General features: G+C 40.5%; 1 non-coding gene across 1 annotated transcript; it reads left to right on the top strand.

Annotated features, from left to right (window-relative positions):
* Window positions 1-18360: 18360 nt before the first annotated feature.
* Window positions 18361-18432, top strand: TRNAV-CAC (transfer RNA valine (anticodon CAC)). Its single transcript has one exon. It is a non-coding gene; the product is annotated as a tRNA-Val (tRNA).
* Window positions 18433-18637: the final 205 nt, after the last annotated feature.

Below are 18637 nucleotides of genomic sequence, written 5' to 3'. Positions count from 1 at the left end.
GCTCCGTCAAAGATCTCACTCCATAAGTGAACTTATATAGATTCCTTTTTTAACATTTTCTCTTGTCTATAAGGAACTCATCAGTTCTTCTCCAGTGAAAGCAAAAAATCATCGAGAAATTCATTTGCTTCCTCAATATCAGGATCTTGTGGCTCTGTGTAGGGGACGGGGCAGGTGGTCTCTGTGACTGGCTGTGTCTGGAGAGCGGTGCTGGTGGTCTCTGTGACTGGCTGTGTCTGGGGAGCGGGGCTGGTTGTCTCTGTGACTGGTTGTGTCTGGAGAGCGGTGCTGGTGGTCTCTGTGACTGGCTGTGTCTCGGGAGCGGGGCTTGTGGTCTCTGTGACTGGCTGTGTCTGGGGAGCGGGGCTGGTGGTCTCTGTGACTGGCTGTGTCTGGAGATCAGGGGAAGTCTTGGGTATAAATTTCAATATACTGTGAGCGATATCGTCTCTCAACCGATTCCTCTCGATCTTCTCTTGCACGGCCTTCATGATACGTTTGGGCGGCTTTCTCCATTTTCTTTGCATTTCAGTTGGTGATCCTGCGCCATCGAGCCACATGATACCAGAATAGTATCGTTCCTGTTTCCCAACGGGTCCAATCTTGGTGTCACACATGATGCCGAGTGAACCCAAATGGCGGCCGATGTTTACGTTGGAAGCCACGGGCTCGTTATGTATCTTGCAGTAACTTTCATACCGTTGCTGCAGCTCTTTCCTGCTGATAAGGTACCGCTTCATAGTAATAGTCTTTCCCTTCATTTGAACGAAGGTATTCATGAAACTAACAAAGGAAGCCTTTCCTTTGTAATCCCGTTTGTAGTAACAGAAAGCCATTGAAGACGTGGATTGGGTCAGGCGAAGTTACACAGACTAACAAGACAGTCCTATAATCAATGGTCCTGTATCAGCACTGAACTCGAAATACGTCAGAACGACAATTTCAACCCAGGGCTGGAGGGCCAGTTGATGATATTCTCACGTCTTGCTCAACCAAGTAACCTCGGTTAGACCTTGTTTATATTTAAATATAGTAAAGTTAATATAGTGAAGCTTGATGATTCTATTTATATGTAAGTTGCAATGTAGTTTGTATATATATATATATATATATATATATATATATATATATATATATATATATATATATATATATATATATATATATATATATACATATATATATATATATATATATATATATTTATATATATATATATATATATATATATATGTATATATATATATATATATATATATATATATATATATATATATATATATATATATATATATATATATATATATATATATATATATATATATGTATTTTCAATAATGGATGGAACTCGGCTCCTAAGGTGATTTTGTTGTTGGAGTGGGACCTCCAGCCATTCTGTCCACCTTTTCCCTTTCTGGACATGTGGTGGTGCATTGGGTAGTGTGGCAACCTTCGTCTTCATTTTTTTGGGTGCAGGCTTGCAAACCTCGTGGAGTAGTTGTGGGGTTTGCTTCTTTACTGCACCCGATATAGCCATGTGGGCGTAGCTATCTACCCGGGCTGGTGGGTCAGCCAGCATAGCTACACGCTCACTCGGTACCTGGGCTGGTGGACGAGCAGCCTTCCTTTCTTCCATGGCTACAGTCTGCCTAACGACCTGGGGTTGTGGAGCAGCCATCCTTACTACCACCCAGGTTGGTTGGGCAGCCTTCTTTCGTTTCTTTGCTACACCCTTCTGGTTGGGCTGGTTGGGCAACCTTCTTTTTCCTCTTTTTCGATACAACCTGCCAACCGAATTCGTCTGCTGGTGGGTCCGTTTCTTTCATGGATACAACCTCTGTAGCCACTTGGGCTGGCCGGTCAACCTTCGGTTGTAGGTAAAAGTATATATATAGAATAATGTGGTTATCATCAGCAGCCAGAGGCCATTCCTCCCTCCTTGCCTGCAGAGTGCTTGATTTTCTGGAAAGTTCTACGAAATTCTGGTAAGATAAATACTATTGAGAGGACGTTGTTAGGGGACAGTCAGGTTCAGTTTAGAGTTTGTTGTGGGATGGTTCTTTTACTGTGTCGTATCAGCCAGATGGGTATTTCTTTTCACAGTTTTCGTTAAAGTTTGTTTTCTAGAAGCATAATCTAGAGCACTATTTTCCATTTGTTTATCATTTTTCTCGTTATATTTTCATTATCATCATTAGTTTTGTTACTGTTGACTTTCAGATATTTGATGTTATGTTTGTGATTCCCGTGGAAGCGTCTGACATCTTGCTAGAAGACTTTCTGGTCACAATATTTCTGCACTGGGGAGTTGATCGTATTCTTTTATTGCAGGTTTTGTTATTATCTTGCTTTACATTAAGGTCTACTGGAGGTTTTCCCAATGTTGGTTGAACATATGTCCAGCAACAGGAGATGGAGTAAGATACAGTATTGATGAGATTTATCTATCTATATAACTATCTAAATATTGCTCTATCAATCTATCAATCTAACTATCTATCTATCTATCTATCTGTCTATATATCTATCTTTATCTGAAAGTCAACAATAATAAAGTCATTGATATATGAAGTATAACAATGTCCTCTCAATGGCAATTATCTCACCAGAATCTTCTAGAACCTTCCAGAAAACTATGAACTCTGTTGGGGATGAGAGAGCTTGGGAAGTGAGTCAGTTGTTGTTCGCTGATGATACAGCGCTGGTGGCTGATTCATGTGAGAAACTGCAGAAGCTGGTGACTGAGTTTGGTAAAGTGTGTGGAAGAAGAAAGTTGAGAGTAAATGTGAATAAGAGCAAGGTTATTAGGTACAGTAGGGTTGAGGGTCAAGTCAATTGGGAGGTGAGTTTGAATGGAGAAAAACTGGAGGAAGTGAAGTGTTTTAGATATCTGGGAGTGGATCTGTCAGCGGATGGAACCATGGAAGCGGAAGTGGATCATAGGGTGGGGGAGGGGGCGAAAATTTTGGGAGCCTTGAAAAATGTGTGGAAATCGAGAACATTATCTCGGAAAGCGAAAATGGGTATGTTTGAGGGAATAGTGGTTCCAACAATGTTGTATGGTTGCGAGGCGTGGGCTATGGATAGAGATGTGCGCAGGAGGATGGATGTGCTGGAAATGAGATGTTTGAGGACAATGTGTGGTGTGAGGTGGTTTGATCGAGTAAGTAACGTAAGGGTAAGAGAGATGTGTGGAAATAAAAAGAGCGTGGTTGAGAGAGCAGAAGAGGGTGTTTTGAAATGGTTTGGGCACATGGAGAGAATGAGTGAGGAGAGATTGACCAAGAGGATATATGTGTCGGAGGTGGAGGGAACGAGGAGAAGAGGGAGACCAAATTGGAGGTGGAAAGATGGAGTGAAAAAGATTTTGTGTGATCGGGGCCTGAACATGCAGGAGGGTGAAAGGAGGGCAAGGAATAGAGTGAATTGGAGTCATGTGGTATACAGGGGTTGACGTGCTGTCAGTGGATTGAATCAAGGCATGTGAAGCGTCTGGGGTAAACCATGGAAAGCTGTGTAGGTATGTATATTTGCGTGTGTGGACGTGTGTATGTACATGTGTATGGGGGGGGGGGGGTTGGGCCATTTCTTTCGTCTGTTTCCTTGCGCTACCTCGCAAACGCGGGAGACAGCGACAAAGTATAAAAAAAAAAAAAAAAAAAAAAAAAAAAAAAAAAAAAATATTTATGTATATATATGAATGTATACATAACGTACAGAATAATGCTGTCATCATCAGTATCGAAGAAAACTGAAAAGGTGAGGTCCCACCGAGATTCGAACTCGGATTGCTGGATTTAGAGTCCAGAGTGCTAACCCTTACACCATGGGACCTGATAAGAACAGATGTGATTTCATCTAAATGTTTTACATATAATCAACCAGAGGCCATTCCTCCCTCCCTGCCTGCAGGGTTCAAGGTTTTCTAGAAGGTTCTCGAAGATTCTGTGTAGGAACTGCCATTGAGAGGACGTAGTTATACGTATCATTAATGATATTGTTGTTGACTTTCTGATTTAGAAAGATAGATAGATAGATAGATAGATAGATAGATAGATAGATAGGTAAAAAACAGATGTTAGATAGATCGATAGATACGTAAGGCTGTACATGTCAATTTTCACAAAAATCATTGATATCAGCGTTATTCTGCAAGAAATACATGTACATGGATGTAGTGATAATATGGGTTAGGTATAAGACCAGTCGTGTTGAGATTGTAGTGAATGTGACCATTGACTTCAACCTTAATAGTGTAGTGAAGATAAAGTTGTAGTGAAGATAAATCTTGAAGTGACTCATAAGGTTGTTGTGAGTATAAGGATGCATCGTAAATGAGTACTTCCTACCTGAAAGTCAACAATTACAAAATTGATCAAGTATAACAACATCCTCGGACAACCAACTACAAACACCAACCATAGAGTGAACCTGACTGTTACCTAACGACGACCTCTCAAAGGTAATGATCTTACCAGAATCTTCGAGAACCTTCTAGAAAACCTTGAACCCTGCAGGCAGGGAGGGAGGAATGGCCTCTGGTTGATTATATGTAAAACATTTAGATGAAATCACATCTGTTCTTACCAGGTCCCATGGTGTAAGGGTTAGCACTCTGAACTCTAAATCCAGCAATCCGAGTTCGAATCTCGGTGGGACCTCATCTTTTCAGTTTTCTTCGATACTGATGATGACAGCATTATTCTGTACGTTATGTATACATTCATATATATACATAAATATTTATATATAAACATATATATGGAATAATATGGTTTTATCAATAGCCAGAGACCATTCCTCCCACCTTGCATGCAGAGTTCATAGTTTTCTGGAAGGTTCTAGAAGATTCTGGTGAGATAATTGCCATTGAGAGGACATTGTTATACTTCATATATCATTGATTTTATTATTGTTGACTTTCAGATAAAGATAGATATATAGACAGATAGATAGATAGATAGATAGTTAGATTGATAGATTGATAGAGCAATATTTAGATAGTTATATAGATAGATAAATCTCATCAATACTGTATCTTACTCCATCTCCTGTTGCTGGACATATGTTCAACCAACATTGGGAAAACCTCCAGTAGACCTTAATGTAAAGCAAGATAATAACAAAACCTGCAATAAAAGAATACGATCAACTCCCCAGTGCAGAAATATTGTGACCAGAAAGTCTTCTAGCAAGATGTCAGACGCTTCCACGGGAATCACAAACATAACATCAAATATCTGAAAGTCAACAGTAACAAAACTAATGATGATAATGAAAATATAACGAGAAAAATGATAAACAAATGGAAAATAGTGCTCTAGATTATGCTTCTAGAAAACAAACTTTAACGAAAACTGTGAAAAGAAATACCCATCTGGCTGATACGACACAGTAAAAGAACCATCCCACAACAAACTCTAAACTGAACCTGACTGTCCCCTAACAACGTCCTCTCAATAGTATTTATCTTACCAGAATTTCGTAGAACTTTCCAGAAAATCAAGCACTCTGCAGGCAAGGAGGGAGGAATGGCCTCTGGCTGCTGATGATAACCACATTATTCTATATATATACTTTTACCTACAACCGAAGGTTGACCGGCCAGCCCAAGTGGCTACAGAGGTTGTATCCATGAAAGAAACGGACCCACCAGCAGACGAATTCGGTTGGCAGGTTGTATCGAAAAAGAGGAAAAAGAAGGTTGCCCAACCAGCCCAACCAGAAGGGTGTAGCAAAGAAACGAAAGAAGGCTGCCCAACCAACCTGGGTGGTAGTAAGGATGGCTGCTCCACAACCCCAGGTCGTTAGGCAGACTGTAGCCATGGAAGAAAGGAAGGCTGCTCGTCCACCAGCCCAGGTACCGAGTGAGCGTGTAGCTATGCTGGCTGACCCACCAGCCCGGGTAGATAGCTACGCCCACATGGCTATATCGGGTGCAGTAAAGAAGCAAACCCCACAACTACTCCACGAGGTTTGCAAGCCTGCACCCAAAAAGATGAAGACGAAGGTTGCCACACTACCCAATGCACCACCACATGTCCAGAAAGGGAAAAAGGTGGACAGAATGGCTGGAGGTCCCACTCCAACAACAAAATCACCTTAGGAGCCGAGTTCCATCCATTATTGAAAATACATATATATATATATATATATATATATATATATATATATATATATATATATATATATATATATATATATATATATATATATATATATATATATATATATATATATATATATATATATATATATATATATATATATATATATATATATATATATTTATATACAAACTGCATTGCAACTTACATATAAATAGAATCATCAAGCTTCACTATATTAACTTTACTATATTTAAATATAAACAAGGTCTAACCGAGGTTACTTGGTTGAGCAAGACGTGAGAATATCATCAACTGGCCCTCCAGCCCTGGGTTGAAATTGTCGTTCTGACGTATTTCGAGTTCAGTGCTGATACAGGACCATTGATTATAGGACTGTCTTGTTAGTCTGTGTAACTTCGCCTGACCCAATCCACGTCTTCAATGGCTTTCTGTTACTACAAACGGGATTACAAAGGAAAGGCTTCCTTTGTTAGTTTCATGAATACCTTCGTTCAAATGAAGGGAAAGACTATTACTATGAAGCGGTACCTTATCAGCAGGAAAGAGCTGCAGCAACGGTATGAAAGTTACTGCAAGATACATAACGAGCCCGTGGCTTCCAACGTAAACATCGGCCGCCATTTGGGTTCACTCGGCATCATGTGTGACACCAAGATTGGACCCGTTGGGAAACAGGAACGATACTATTCTGGTATCATGTGGCTCGATGGCGCAGGATCACCAACTGAAATGCAAAGAAAATGGAGAAAGCCGCCCAAACGTATCATGAAGACCGTGCAAGAGAAGATCGAGAGGAATCGGTTGAGAGACGATATCGCTCACAGTATATTGAAATTTATACCCAAGACTTCCCCTGATCTCCAGACACAGCCAGTCACAGAGACCACCAGCCCCGCTCCCCAGACACAGCCAGTCACAGAGACCACCAGCCCCGCTCCCCAGACACAGCAAGTCACAGAGACAACCAGCCCCGCTCCCCAGACACAGCCAGTCACAGAGACCACCAGCCCCGCTCTCCAGACACAGCCAGTCACAGAGACCACCAGCACCGCTTTCCAGACACAGCCAGTCACAGAGACCACCTGCCCCGTCCCCCACACAGAGCCACAAGATCCTGATATTGAGGAAGCAAATGAATTTCTCGATGATTTTTTGCTTTCACTGGAGAAGAACTGATGAGTTCCTTATAGACAAGACAAAATGTTAAAAAAGGAATCTATATAAGTTCACTTATGGAGTGAGATCTTTGACGGAGCTGTACTGCCTATAGCACAGTCTACCAAAGGGTGATCTTTGGTGTCGTGCAGTAACCTCATGAGGGCGGAGTCCGGCTACACTTTCTTTACCGAGGAAAAGATCTCTGCACTAATAGACAACTGTCCTAGCAACACTTATATGAGATGAATAGATGGATGCTCTAATGATCGAAAATATACAAGTTTGAGGAGGACTGACAACTATATACATTCGGTTAGCCAATCTTCATATGACTGGGGCTATTGTTCCCTCTGATTGATTCATTTTTCAAGATTAAGGAAAGTTATAATAAAAATATTGTATTGAGTTTCTCCGTTGGCGTCAGGGTAAACACCCATCCCCCCCCGAAGCTTGGTTACCTTTCCGTGGTGGGGGGGACTTCATGGATTGGGCAGTAGCAACCATCGTTGGTTGCTTCTGTTCAATCCATGAACGAAAAACCAAGCATCTTGAACGTAATTGTCGTATAAATTCACTTGGTGTCAAAACTGACGCGAAAGTGGTTGTCTCAATTTTGTCAGAAATGTTTGTGCGTCTCGGCCTGATGGCGGGAGTCGGTTTGGCGCTGTGGTCATGAGGGAATACGAGGAAGATTCGGCGTTTTACGAAAGCGCGGATTGGCATATCAAAAGCGCGGCAAACGTTGCTGATATATTGCTATCAAAAGTGCGGCAGAATATTAAGTTGGTAAACAGAGAAGAGGTAGCAAAAGCTTTGCGGAAGATGAAAGCCGGCAAGGCAGTGGCTTTGGATGGTACTGCAGTTGAATTTATTAAAAAAGGGGGTGACTGTGTTGTTGACTGGTTGGTAAAGTCCGATTGTTTATACGTTCATTAACGATCGTTCACCTCTTCCGTTAGCCAGATGATATCATCTGTTGCCCCCTGCTTACCACGGGGAGGTGGAAGTAGGACTTTTAAGCAGGAAAGATTATATATTTGTTAAGTAAGTATAGGCTTGTCCTTGTAAGTATATTCTTCTTGCACCTTAGTACAGGCTTGTCCTTGCAGTCCTTTATGAAAGCTTTATAAAACTTTATAAAACTTTATAAAAACTTTATAAAAAATATGTGTCCATAAAACCAGTTTATGTAATAAAACATTCGTCATACACCTTGCAATCCTTTATCAAAACACTTCTCCTCTTCCATAAAAACTCAGTTATATGTTTGTTCTTGCTGTGAATCTGTTTCCCAAGGCCTTCATATAATTGCGTCGATTTATTTCCCCAGAGATAAATTTGTTGTACTGTGTTGTTGTCTTTCAAGTTTTCTTTCTTCTTTTTCATGGTTATGCTCCAAATCAACTGGAACAATGGCAGTCACTGTGTTGTCTGTTCTCAGTCTACCTTTACATTTCTTGTTGGTACATCTCCAAGAAATGCATCCGTCCACCAATGTACTGTCCACTCTGACACTCGCGGTGGTCTCGGTGAACAGTGTGAAGCATTATGACACATCGAATGATTCTCAATGACACAGCGAGTGAACGGATTAACCTTGCCGCGCATTTGATAGTACTTTAAGGGTGAGTTTCGAACGCGGTCACTTTCTCGAATCCGCGCTTTTGATATACGCTCGGGGCTACACACACACACACACTGCCCACTGACCTGACCACCGGCCGGTGGGTGGCTGTGGCCAACATGAACGCAGGGGCTACACACACACACACACACACACCGCCCACTGACCTGACCACCACCACTGTGACCTGACCACGTGTGCCATGTAGCTCATCCTTGGACAACATTAATCAAATACCTAGACAGAATTTTTATGTTAGATAAAAGACATTTCTTGATAGGAAACATAAGAAATGATGACGAAAGATAAGGGACGCTATTACAGGTAAACATTTTGTTAAAATATGAAATACTCTTCCTCAAACTAGCTCCCTGTACTGTATTTTCTTTTACATACCCAGAGAAAAATATATTCTGTGGTTAATCAGTATAAATGTTCATGTTTAACAGGTTTTCTATTTCTGATATTATTTCACTGATTCAGGTTTAAGAACCTTGGACCTGAACAACCATTATAATGCAACACAATACATATTTACCATAAATAAATCATTTATCACAATAACCATTATGTTTGTACCAGATTCTTTAAGTCCTCAATCACGTTTGTTAATATATAAGGCATTTTTCCGCCACATTTCAATACATAACATATATCTACACGTGTGGAAATATATGTATATGTTTTTATAAATTTGTTTTTGGCTTTTATAATCAAGGTGTAAGATATCCGTCTGAAGAAAATACTAGATAACATTATAGGTTATGTGTGTGTGTGTGTGTGTGTGTGTGTGAGCGCACACAAAAGTGAAAACATATTTTACACTTACAAGGTTAAGAGACGGGGCAACACGAGTGTACAAATCCTTCCTCAAAAGACTCACGTGATAATGATTAAAGTAGTACACACACACACACACACACACACACACACACACACACAGAGCGGCGCCAGGCTGGAGGCGGGGCATCGTGACGTCACAGGCAAGTCCCTCCCCCCGCCAGATCCAAACATGTGTTGTGTCTGGTGATGGCGGTTCAAGATTTCCCACATTTATATTGATCTTTACATTATCATCCACTCCCAAAGTCACCTGGCATTCTTGTGTTTCAACAACAGACGTGATATATGCAACACCAGGCAAACATTGTACCATTATCTGATAGGTTAATTGGTGCACAATCAAGAACCAGTGAATTTCATCGCCGCCATAAGTAAGTAAGGAAGGTGACTTTAATGATGATAAATACGACCTGGTATGGCTGTGTCTACACACTACCGCCATCTGGTCAACATTGTAGATACCAACCTTTAAACTGTGACATTCAACCACAAGGTTTAAGGTCGTTCATGAAAACGCGAACTTAAAATCTATCAATTTAAATCTACCATTCATCAATAAACATTTAAACACCGTCATTTGAACGAAAACCTTCCAGCTGCGTTATTTTACCAGAGTCCTTTAAGATACGTCATATAAACACAAAATCTAAATGTACGTTAAGCTTGTGCAAACCATCATTGAAACTCAAACTTTTGAATTAGAATTGTAATAAAATTGCGAACTTTTAACTCTGTCAAATTACAGCTATTGTACAAAATGATTCACTTAATTGACAAATTTTAATGTCAGTTAATTTAACGATATCCTTTGTGGTTCATCTCTGAAACACAAACCTTTAAACTTTGTCTCTAGAACTGAACACAAAGATTAAGTTTCATAACTGGAATGGAAATTTGGATAATCTATCAAAATTCGTCATATAACGCGAACTTTTAAATCCTTCCATTCAGTTGGGCCGTTACTTGCCTGGCTGCCATTCATAATATGTCCTTTTATATTGTATGTATAGGGTGCGTAAGACAAGGGAGCAAATGGGAACTTCAGTGAAGGGCGTAAATGGGGAGGTGATAACAAGTAGTGGTGATGTGAGGAGATGGAATGAGTATTTTGAAGGTCTGTTGAATGTGTCTGATGACAGAGTGGCAGATATAGGGTGTTTGGGTCGAGGTGGTGTGCAAAGTGAGAGGGTTAGGGAAAATGATTTGGTAAACAGAGAAGAGGTAGTAAAAGCTTTGCGGAAGATGAAAGCCGGCAAGGCAGCAGGTTTGGATGGTATTGCAGTGGAATTTATTAAAAAAGGGGGTGACTGTATTGTTGACTGGTTGGTAAGGTTATTTAATGTATGTTTGACTCATGGTGAGGTGCCTGAGGATTGGCGGAATGCGTGCATAGTGCCATTGTACAAAGGCAAAGGGGATAAGAGTGAGTGCTCAAATTACAGAGGTATAAGTTTGTTGAGTATTCCTGGTAAATTATATGGGAGGGTATTGATTGAGAGGGTGAAGGCATGTACAGAGCATCAGATTGGGGAAGAGCAGTGTGGTTTCAGAAGTGGGAGAGGATGTGTGGATCAGGTGTTTGCTTTGAAGAATGTATGTGAGAAATACTTAGAAAAGCAAATGGATTTGTATGTAGCATTTATGGATCTGGAGAAGGCATATGATAGAGTTGATAGAGATGCTCTGTGGAAGGTATTAAGAATATATGGTGTGGGAGGCAAGTTGTTAGAAGCAGTGAAAAGTTTTTATCGAGGATGTAAGGCATGTGTACGTGTAGGAAGAGAGGAAAGTGATTGGTTCTCAGTGAATGTAGGTTTGCGGCAGGGGTGTGTGATGTCTCCATGGTTGTTTAATTTGTTTATGGATGGGGTTGTTAGGGAGGTAAATGCAAGAGTCTTGGAAAGAGGGGCAAGTATGAAGTCTGTTGGGGATGAGAGAGCTTGGGAAGTGAGTCAGTTGTTGTTCGCTGATGATACAGCGCTGGTGGCGGATTCATGTGAGAAACTGCAGAAGCTGGTGACGGAGTTTGGTAAAGTGTGTGGAAGAAGAAAGTTAAGAGTAAATGTGAATAAGAGCAAGGTTATTAGGTACAGTAGGGTTGAGGGTCAAGTCAATTGGGAGGTGAGTTTGAATGGAGAAAAACTGGAGGAAGTGAAGTGTTTTAGATATCTGGGAGTGGATCTGTCAGCGGATGGAACCATGGAAGCGGAAGTGGATCATAGGGTGGGGGAGGGGGCGAAAATTTTGGGAGCCTTGAAAAATGTGTGGAAGTCGAGAACATTATCCCGGAAAGCAAAAATGGGTATGTTTGAAGGAATAGTAGTTCCAACAATGTTGTATGGTTGCGAGGCGTGGGCTATGGATAGAGTTGTGCGCAGGAGGATGGATGTGCTGGAAATGAGATGTTTGAGGACAATGTGTGGTGTGAGGTGGTTTGATCGAGTAAGTAACGTAAGGGTGAGAGAGATGTGTGGAAATAAAAAGAGCGTGGTTGAGAGAGCAGAAGAGGGTGTTTTGAAATGGTTTGGGCACATGGAGAGAATGAGTGAGGAAAGATTGACCAAGAGGATATATGTGTCGGAGGTGGAGGGAACGAGGAGAAGAGGGAGACCAAATTGGAGGTGGAAAGATGGAGTGAAGAGGATTTTGTGTGATCGGGGCCTGAACATGCAGGAGGGTGAAAGGAGGGCAAGGAATAGAGTGAATTGGAGCGATGTGGTATACAGGGGTTGACGTGCTGTCAGTGGATTGAATCAAGGCATGTGAAGCGTCCGGGGTAAACCATGGAAAGCTGTGTAGGTATGTATATTTGCGTGTGTGGACGTGTGTATGTACATGTGTATGGGGAGGGTTGGGCCATTTCTTTCGTCTGTTTCCTTGCGCTACCTCGCAAACGCGGGAGACAGCGACAAAGTATAAAAAAAAAAAAAAAAAAAAATATTGTATGTTGACTACGCTCTCATTCATTCGTCATTTGGATCGTCTCACTGATATTCCATTCATAAACTTCATTCCTGCAGCTTATTTTTGACCGCCATGTTGCTTCCTCAAGGTTTATAATGCTTTGTGTATTTAATAATAGAAGATTCAATGATATTTCTCGTGGTACTGGAATTAGAGTTAATAATGCCATCTCAGTTATTAACTCTAACTCCAGTACCACGAGAAATATAATTGAATCTTCTATTACTGAATACACAAAGAATTATAGTCTTAATATCAGTGATGGTCTATACAAATTGGATAACTTTAATGCTGATAAAATGTGTAAACAATTCACCTTCTTGTCCACATAATAAGTTTATGATACGCTTGTTGTCTGTCTTGGACAATCACATGTTTACCATATGGCATCCTAGTTACGTCTCTTCGTTGAATATCAACTGACTGTTATATTTCTCTCTTGTGTCTCCCCTGATGATGTGAGTTTTACACGAAAGTGCACTTGGGAACTTATCGTGTTCATTTTCCCCGTGAACTCACAAGAATATACTTGATCACGTGCAAAATTGTGATCCTTTCCAAAATGTATATATATATATATATATATATATATATATATATATATATATATATATATATATATATATACAAGGCATATGATAGAGTTGATAGAGATGCTCTGTGGAAGGTATTAAGAATATATGGTGTGGGAGGCAAGTTGTTAGAAGCAGTGAAAAGTTTTTATCGAGGATGTAAGGCATGTGTACGTGTAGGAAGAGAGGAAAGTGATTGGTTCTCAGTGAATGTAGGTTTGCGGCAGGGGTGTGTGATGTCTCCATGGTTGTTTAATTTGTTTATGGATGGGGTTGTAAGGGAGGTAAATGCAAGAGTCCTGGAAAGAGGGGCAAGTATGAAGTCTGTTGGGGATGAGAGAGCTTGGGAAGTGAGTCAGTTGTTGTTCGCTGATGATACAGCGCTGGTGGCTGATTCATGTGAGAAACTGCAGAAGCTGGTGACTGAGTTTGGTAAAGTGTGTGGAAGAAGAAAGTTAAGAGTAAATGTGAATAAGAGCAAGGTTATTAGGTACAGTAGGGTTGAGGGTCAAGTCAATTGGGAGGTGAGTTTGAATGGAGAAAAACTGGAGGAAGTGAAGTGTTTTAGATATCTGGGAGTGGATCTGTCAGCGGATGGAACCATGGAAGCGGAAGTGGATCATAGGGTGGGGGAGGGGGCGAAAATTTTGGGAGCCTTGAAAAATGTGTGGAAGTCGAGAACATTATCCCGGAAAGCAAAAATGGGTATGTTTGAAGGAATAGTAGTTCCAACAATGTTGTATGGTTGCGAGGCGTGGGCTATGGATAGAGTTGTGCGCAGGAGGATGGATGTGCTGGAAATGAGATGTTTGAGGACAATGTGTGGTGTGAGGTGGTTTGATCGAGTAAGTAACGTAAGGGTGAGAGAGATGTGTGGAAATAAAAAGAGCGTGGTTGAGAGAGCAGAAGAGGGTGTTTTGAAATGGTTTGGGCACATGGAGAGAATGAGTGAGGAAAGATTGACCAAGAGGATATATGTGTCGGAGGTGGAGGGAACGAGGAGAAGAGGGAGACCAAATTGGAGGTGGAAAGATGGAGTGAAGAGGATTTTGTGTGATCGGGGCCTGAACATGCAGGAGGGTGAAAGGAGGGCAAGGAATAGAGTGAATTGGAGCGATGTGGTATACAGGGGTTGACGTGCTGTCAGTGGATTGAATCAAGGCATGTGAAGCGTCCGGGGTAAACCATGGAAAGCTGTGTAGGTATGTATATTTGCGTGTGTGGACGTGTGTATGTACATGTGTATGGGGAGGGTTGGGCCATTTCTTTCGTCTGTTTCCTTGCGCTACCTCGCAAACGCGGGAGACAGCGACAAAGTATAAAAAAAAAAAAAAAAAAAAAATATTGTATGTTGACTACGCTCTCATTCATTCGTCATTTGGATCGTCTCACTGATATTCCATTCATAAACTTCATTCCTGCAGCTTATTTTTGACCGCCATGTTGCTTCCTCAAGGTTTATAATGCTTTGTGTATTTAATAATAGAAGATTCAATGATATTTCTCGTGGTACTGGAATTAGAGTTAATAATGCCATCTCAGTTATTAACTCTAACTCCAGTACCACGAGAAATATAATTGAATCTTCTATTACTGAATACACAAAGAATTATAGTCTTAATATCAGTGATGGTCTATACAAATTGGATAACTTTAATGCTGATAAAATGTGTAAACAATTCACCTTCTTGTCCACATAATAAGTTTATGATACGCTTGTTGTCTGTCTTGGACAATCACATGTTTACCATATGGCATCCTAGTTACGTCTCTTCGTTGAATATCAACTGACTGTTATATTTCTCTCTTGTGTCTCCCCTGATGATGTGAGTTTTACACGAAAGTGCACTTGGGAACTTATCGTGTTCATTTTCCCCGTGAACTCACAAGAATATACTTGATCACGTGCAAAATTGTGATCCTTTCCAAAATGTATATATATATATATATATATATATATATATATATATATATATATATATATATATATACAAGGCATATGATAGAGTTGATAGAGATGCTCTGTGGAAGGTATTAAGAATATATGGTGTGGGAGGCAAGTTGTTAGAAGCAGTGAAAAGTTTTTATCGAGGATGTAAGGCATGTGTACGTGTAGGAAGAGAGGAAAGTGATTGGTTCTCAGTGAATGTAGGTTTGCGGCAGGGGTGTGTGATGTCTCCATGGTTGTTTAATTTGTTTATGGATGGGGTTGTAAGGGAGGTAAATGCAAGAGTCCTGGAAAGAGGGGCAAGTATGAAGTCTGTTGGGGATGAGAGAGCTTGGGAAGTGAGTCAGTTGTTGTTCGCTGATGATACAGCGCTGGTGGCTGATTCATGTGAGAAACTGCAGAAGCTGGTGACTGAGTTTGGTAAAGTGTGTGGAAGAAGAAAGTTGAGAGTAAATGTGAATAAGAGCAAGGTTATTAGGTACAGTAGGGGTGAGGGTCAAGTCAATTGGGAGGTGAGTTTGAATGGAGAAAAACTGGAGGAAGTGAAGTGTTTTAGATATCTGGGAGTGGATCTGTCAGCGGATGGAACCATGGAAGCGGAAGTGGATCATAGGGTGGGGGAGGGGGCGAAAATTTTGGGAGCCTTGAAAAATGTGTGGAAGTCGAGAACATTATCTCGGAAAGCAAAAATGGGTATGTTTGAGGGAATAGTGGTTCCAACAATGTTGTATGGTTGCGAGGCGTGGGCTATGGATAGAGATGTGCGCAGGAGGATGGATGTGCTGGAAATGAGATGTTTGAGGACAATGTGTGGTGTGAGGTGGTTTGATCGAGTAAGTAACGTAAGGGTAAGAGAGATGTGTGGAAATAAAAAGAGCGTGGTTGAGAGAGCAGAAGAGGGTGTTTTGAAATGGTTTGGGCACATGGAGAGAATGAGTGAGGAGAGATTGACCAAGAGGATATATGTGTCGGAGGTGGAGGGAACGAGGAGAAGAGGGAGACCAAATTGGAGGTGGAAAGATGGAGTGAAAAAGATTTTGTGTGATCGGGGCCTGAACATGCAGGAGGGTGAAAGGAGGGCAAGAAATAGAGTGAATTGGAGTCATGTGGTATACAGGGGTTGACGTGCTGTCAGTGGATTGAAGCAAGGCATGTGAAGCGTCTGGGGTAAACCATGGAAAGCTGTGTAGGTATGTATATTTGCGTGTGTGGACGTGTGTATGTACATGTGTATGGGGGGGGGGGGTTGGGCCATTTCTTTCGTCTGTTTCCTTGCGCTACCTCGCAAACGCGGGAGACAGCGACAAAGTATAAAAAAAAAAAAAAAAAAAAAAAAAAATATATATATATATATATATATATATATATACCACATCGATCCATTTCACTCTATTCCTTGCCCGCCTTTCACCCTCCTGCATGTTCAGGCCCCGATCACACAAAATCTTTTTCACTCCATCTTTCCACCTCCAATTTGGTCTCCCACTTCTCCTTGTTCCCTCCACCTCCGACACATATATCCTCTTGGTCAATCTTTCCTCACTCATTCTCTCCATGTGCCCAAACCATTTCAAAACACCCTCTTCTGCTCTCTCAACCACGCTCTTTTTATTTCCACACATCTCTCTTACAAACACTATAAACAAACTATGATGGTAGCTCCAACCATTATCACAGGATTATTACTCCTCTTCATACAGTCTCACCACAGTAAGGTTTATGCTTAACAATGTCAGTAACAATACATTAAAACCATACAGTTCACTTTTGTGAAAGTGTTAGAATGTCTCCTTTAAAAACTGCTATCTTATTCTTGATGAGTAAGCTGTGGATACAACAGCTAAGTGACATTCCAAACTGATCATTACAATGGAGTGACAGGAACTAACCCACTACCTGTCATGTCATATCACTTATTATTAGATGTGAGATTTCTTATCTAATCATGCAATCCCAGGAAAACCCATTCACATGGTCATACCTTGTATCTTCAAGGCTGCAATACAGTTAGTAGCAGGGAAATAGTAGACTCTTTTGAGGTAGGAAGTTCATCAATGAGACTATATTGCTTTTCATCCACTGACATTCATACAACCTCCTTGAAGGTGATATTTTTTAATTGTGACATAAATCTTGCATGTGGAGTGCAGTAACTACTTAGAAAGGGAACTAAATATATTGATTAATGGCCCGGTAACCAGTTATGATACAATACCTGTAGAAACAGCACCGTGAATCACAAGGAATTATCCACCCTACAACAAAACAGCGATCATTATCAATATGGACAACAAAATTCATGAGAAATGCAAAACAATTTTCAACTCAAAATAAAACAGCTATTTAGTGGATTTAGTACAGCACATAATCTATGACGTATATGTTAAATATGAGAATCAACAATTTTGCATAGTAGGTTAGCAACTTCCTGTTGTCTTATGGATGATGCTTCACAGAATCAAACTACAGGTCTTCATGAAACCAACTTCATGAAACAGTAGAGTATAGCACAAATATGAATGATATATAAGGATACATTCACTTGTATGTTCTCTACTAACCCTGAGAATATTGGGTAATTAGTAACAAATTTTGCACTCCTGTGGATGCTGATCCCCTTAATATATATATATGCTTAATATATCATCCCTGGGGATAGCGGAGAAAGAATACTTCCCACGTATTCCCTGCGTGTCGTAGAAGGCGACTAAAAGGGGAGGGAGCGGGGGGCTGGAAATCCTCCCCTCTTGTTTTTTTTTTTTTTTTTCTAATTTTCCAAAAGAAGGAAGAGAGAAGAGGTCCAGGTGAGGATATTCCCTCAAAGGCCCAGTCCTCTGTTCTTAACGCTACCTCGCTATCGCGGGAAATAGCGAATAGTATGAAAAAAAAAAAAAAAAAATATATATATATATATATATATATATATATATATATATATATATATATATATATATATATATATATATATATATATATCCTTCAGTATGTTTACTTTCGATAATGAGGAACAGAAGAAGGAGCCAAACAAGTAAATTTCGTCAAAGACATCTCTCTTTTCATAACGCTGCCTCGCAAAGATTTTCATTAATTCATATTGAAGAAACAGACGAATTTTCTATTGTCTGGTTAGCTCAGTGGTAGAGCGTGAGTCTCACACACTCAAGGTCGTGGGTTCGAGACCCACACCAGACATAATTTTTGTCTTTTTCTTTTTTCATTTTGTCCGCATCACATGTGTGCAACATTCAGTATGTTCGTTCAACGTTATAGTGAAGATCTTCACAATAAATCGGGATTTTCGACCTTATCTGAAAGGGTCAAGTCCACCAAGACGTCCTTAAAATCTTCCAGAAGCTTCTGGCGATCCTCCTCCAACTGCTGGGCACATCAGAGTTAA

The sequence above is a fragment of the Panulirus ornatus genome, chromosome 43 (genome assembly GCF_036320965.1).
Source record: "Panulirus ornatus isolate Po-2019 chromosome 43, ASM3632096v1, whole genome shotgun sequence".
NCBI classification, from domain to species: Eukaryota; Metazoa; Arthropoda; class Malacostraca; order Decapoda; family Palinuridae; genus Panulirus; species Panulirus ornatus.
The sequence above is the reverse complement of the archived record's forward strand: the minus strand, read 5'-3'. Positions and strand labels throughout refer to the sequence as shown.